Consider the following 4,861-nt stretch of genomic DNA (forward strand, 5'->3'; position numbering starts at 1 on the left):
AGATGACTCAGGTTTTCATTAAGGAAACCCATCCCAGAAATTATAGGTCGTAACGGTGGGGGAAAAACGTTTTTATGCGTTTTTGGGAGCCCATGGAAAATGGGAGTAATTGAATGTTCAGGCAGTAGCCATTTGTAAATCTTATTGCTGATAACCCCCAATCTCTGTGCTTTATTGAGCATTTCAGTCATGTCATATTTAAAGGATAAAGTGAACATTCAATTACTCCCATTTTCCATGGGCTCCCAAAAACGGAGCTGCAGCTTTTCTCAATGTAATTGATTGCTATGTCTGTGATTGGTTCCTTGCTATATATAAACCTGTTCATCTATATGGTATTAGTTCCTATGACTAAGGGCGCCGTGGTGCGCCAGAAACGCGTCAGGCAGAGAGTCTCCCTCTCTCTTTTTTAATATTGTTTTTTTTAAATGCTTCAATAAATTTTGGATATTTTACTTACACTGGATGGACGTGCTGGATATTCCCTTTTCCTTTCTTCAAAGGCAACAACAATCAATCTCTAACAGACTAAGAAACAAACAAACCAGCAGCGGCCACACAGGGAAGGTAACATTCTTCCCCCACAAAGGGGAGCCAAATGCCACATCTCCTGCTTTGAGCTTCTCCAAAGTATTGCTTCGGCTCAGCAGAGCATCTTTGTTTTCTGTCTTTGACCATAGAAAATCAGGGGAAAGCGCAAACAGTCCCCCACTACCACAAATTATGCAGTCAAGTTTCCCGCATTTGGGGAAATCGCAGGGGTCAGCACACCCGAAGTGCAATGGATGAGCCTCACCCTGGGAGAACCTTTTTCCTCAGATTGGAACTCTCATGCATCATCTGCTCGTTCAATTAACAAGTTTCCTGATCATCATGTGGAAAAATTCTCCTACAAACAAAAAACAATCCCAATCACCGAAGAAGAATCAAAATCTTACTTACAGTAACCGTTCCACTGAGAGTACCTCCAAAGTGCTTCTGCTGTTGTTTCACCGAGTCTCTTCTTATCTAATATATAAACATAAAACAACCTGTCCAGAAACATTTTCTTACAGTTCAGTGGAGAGAGACACACCTTTTTTAAAAATGACCAGGTTCCGGGAATCCCACAAAACTTCCTTATATATGGCAAAAATAATCCAACTCATCCGTCTCCTTTCCAAGTGATTAAAATCTTGACCTGTTAATATCCTTCTGAAATCAAAGCAATGGAACCCAACAAGAGCAATAAAAAAACTGGGATAAAATGGTAAAAACTTTAACATAAGAACAGTCCCATAAAATGTGCTGTATTGTCTCTAGATCCTTACATCCCTCCCTTGGACAAAATTCTTGAACCCTTATCCCTCTCCTATTCAGAAAAGCTCATGTTGGCAAACATTCTTGTGCCATCCAAGTTGCATACTTCTGCCGATTGCTGATCCCTATAACAAAAAGCCATATTACTTACCAGTAATGCTCCACGGCAGCACCCACTTTGAGAGAGGGACCCGCCCATAGGAACAGGAAACCTACAGAGATAAAAAGGGTGGTCCCCCTCTCCTCAGTTGTTTTTCAGAGTACGAGAGGAACCGCCATTGTCAAATTAATAAATGCGCGTAACATTTTACACATTCTACTACTTTATATTCACCCATGAAAAAATTAGTATTGTGTGAATAACTATACATGACTATCTAGGGTGGGAAGTGAGAGGGTGCTGTCGTGGACTCATAAGAGCATTACCGGTAAGTAATCCAGCTTTTTACCCTTCACCACGACAGCACCCACTTTGAGAGATTTACAGAGAACATTCACCTGGGTGGGATCACCGTGCTGAGGACAGCTCTCCCAAAGGTTAAGTCAGATGAAGATGGGTCAAGCCTATAATGTTTATAAAAGGTTGAAGGTGACGACCAAGTTTCGGCCTTACATATGATCTCAATGGCGATGTCTGCTTTCTCAGCCCAAGAGGACGATACAGCGCGAGCTGAATGGGCCTTCACATCTTCTGTCCTGCTCTTGCCTTTTGCCGAGAAGGCTAGACCGATAGCTTCTCTAATCCATAGGGACAAGGTAGCCTTTGTGACTCCGAGACCTTTTCTGTGACCCTGAAAAGATATAAACAGAGCCCTACTCTGTCTCCAGGACTGGGTTCTCTCTACATAGGTCAAGACTGCACTTTTCACATCCAACATGTGTAGCTTTTTTTCCTCTGGATTTGATGGCTTGTCATGAAAGTAAGGAAGGAAGGAAAATTTCTTGAGACCTATGATAATTTGTTGCTACCTTCGGAAGGTATGATTGATCTGGTTTAAGAACTACCCTGTCCTGGTATGTCAATAGGAAGGGAGGATCTACAGAAAGTGCCTGGATGTCTCCAACTCTTCTGGCAGATGTTAAAGGGACACTGTCACCTGAATTTGGAGGGAACAATCTTCAGCCATGGAGGCGGGGTTTTGGGGTTTTTGATTCACCCTTTCCTTACCCGCTGGCTGCATGCTGGCTGCAATATTGGATTGAAGTTTATTCTCTGTCCTCCATAGTACATGCCTGCACTACCGCTCACATGACCAATCGCAAGCTGCGACGTCATCGAAGGCCCTTCAGGCGCTCATTCTTAGGAAGGAAGGCTGCCGGTGAGAACCAGGGCATGTCCGAGGGTGAGTATATCAATATTTTTTTATTCTTTATTTTACACTTAAATATGAATTCCGATACTGATTCCCGATATCTTAAACGTATCGGAATTCCGATTCCAGATCAGAAGATCGCCGACCTCATGGCCGACCCCACACAGGGGTTGGGTCGGGTTTCATGAAACCCGACTTCGCCAAAAGTCGGCGACTTCTGAATCTGGCCGACCCGTTTCGCTCAACTCTACTTGGAGGCATGAAAACCACGGCCCTCTTGGCCAGAAGGGTGCTATTAGAATCACCCTTGCTTTTTCTTCCCTTATCTTTTTTATTATTAATAGAATTAACATCATTGGTGGGAAGGCATAAGCTAGGTCGAATTTCCAGGGATACTGGAGCGAGTCTATCATGTTTGGATGATCCAATGCATTCAGGGAGGCAAATATTTTGCACCGGTTTTCACTGGTCGCACATAAATCTATTTGTGGAAGTCCCCATAACTGGATTATCTTCATGAATTTATGAACATTGAGAGTCCATTCTCCTTGGCGAAGCCTGTGGCGACTGAGGAAATCGGCTTTTGAATTTTCTACCCCTCTGATATGAAGAGCTGTGAGTGATAAGAGATTTACCTCCGCTAGATTGAAAATATTTGTTGCTGAAGACATCAGAGTTCGTGAACACGTTCCGCCTTGACGATTTAAATGTGACGACTGTCATATTGTCTGATAGGATTCTTATGCGAGATCCTCGGAGCTGGGGAAGGAAAAAATTCAAAGCATAATTAACTGCGTTCAGTTCCTTCCAATTGGAGGACTGCTGCAACTCTACCGAGTTCCAGTGGCCTTGAGCTATATCCTGACCTAAATGGGCCCCCACCCTTCTGGGCTTGCATTAGTGGTAATTATTTTGGAAGGTTTTATCGTCCATGGAACCCCTCTAAATAAATGGTTTTTATCTAACCACCAAGACAAAGCATCAAGTACCTCTTTAGAAAGGATAATTTTGGTATTTAAATGTCCCTGACAATGGTATTGTGCAAATAGGATCTCATGCTGTAAGGTCCTAGTGTGATATTGGGCCCATTGTACCGCAGGGATGCAGGAGGTGAGTGAGCGTAAGAGAGACAAGGCGTCTTAGTGACATTTGAGGGTTAAGGTACCGTCACACTTAGCGACGCTGCAGTGATACCGACAACGATCCGGATCGCTGCAGCGTCGCTGTTTGGTCGCTGGAGAGCTGTCACACAGACCGCTCTCCAGCGACCAACGATGCCGGTAACCAGGGTAAACATCGGGTAACTAAGCGCAGGGCCGCGCTTAGTAACCCGATGTTTACCCTGGTTACCATCCTAAAAGTAAAAAAAACCAAACACTACATACTTACCTACAGCCGTCTGTCCTCCAGCGCTGTGCTCTGCACTCCTCCTGTACTGTCTGTGTGAGCACAGCGGCCGGAAAGCAGAGCGGTGACGTCACCGCTCTGCTTTCCGGCTGACCGACGCTCAGACAGTACAGGAGGAGAGCAGAGCACAGCGCTGGAGGACAGACTGCTGTAGGTAAGTATGTAGTGTTTGTTTTTTTTAACTTTTAGGATGGTAACCAGGGTAAACATCGGGTTACTAAGCGCGGCCCTGCGCTTAGTTACCCGATGTTTACCCTGGTTACCAGTGAAGACATCGCTGAATCGGTGTCACACGCCGATTCAGCGATGTCTACGGGGAGTCCAGCGACGAAATAAAGTTCTGGACTTTCTTCCCCGACCAGCGACAGCACAGCAGGAGCCTGATCGCTGCTGCCTGTCACACTGGACGATATTGCTAGCGAGGACGCTGCAACGTCACGGATCGCTAGCGATATCGTCTAGTGTGACGGTACCTTTAGACCTCGCCATATGAACTTTCAAGGTTGTAGTTAATTTCTTGGATTCTGGTAAGAGACATCTCTGACTTAGAGTCCAAGTGTAGCCCCCGGAAGGATTGGAGGGTTTCTGGATGAAGTCTGGATTTCTCGAAGTCTACAATCCATCCTAATACCTGTAAAGACTAAATGGTATTAGCCAAGCGCTCCTTACATTGTGAGGCAGAGTTTCCAATTAAGAAATCATCCAGGTAGGGCACAATTAATGTATCTTGTTGCCATAGATAGGCCATCACCTGGAGCATAACCTTCGTGAAAACATGAGGAACCATTGAAAGGCCGAATGGCATTGCTGTAAACTGGAAGTGATTGATCCGGTCTCCCCAG

At 44.9% G+C, this 4,861-nt stretch overlaps 1 non-coding gene across 1 annotated transcript; it reads right to left on the reverse strand.

Moving 5' to 3' along the window:
* Positions 1-685: 685 nt before the first annotated feature.
* LOC138660426 (U1 spliceosomal RNA) lies at positions 686-855 on the reverse strand. Its single transcript, XR_011317839.1, has one exon. It is a non-coding gene; the product is annotated as a U1 spliceosomal RNA (small nuclear RNA).
* Between the last annotated feature and the right edge of the window lie 4,006 nt (positions 856-4,861).

The sequence above is a fragment of the Ranitomeya imitator genome, chromosome 1, assembly GCF_032444005.1.
Source record: "Ranitomeya imitator isolate aRanImi1 chromosome 1, aRanImi1.pri, whole genome shotgun sequence".
Classification (NCBI taxonomy): Eukaryota; Metazoa; Chordata; class Amphibia; order Anura; family Dendrobatidae; genus Ranitomeya; species Ranitomeya imitator.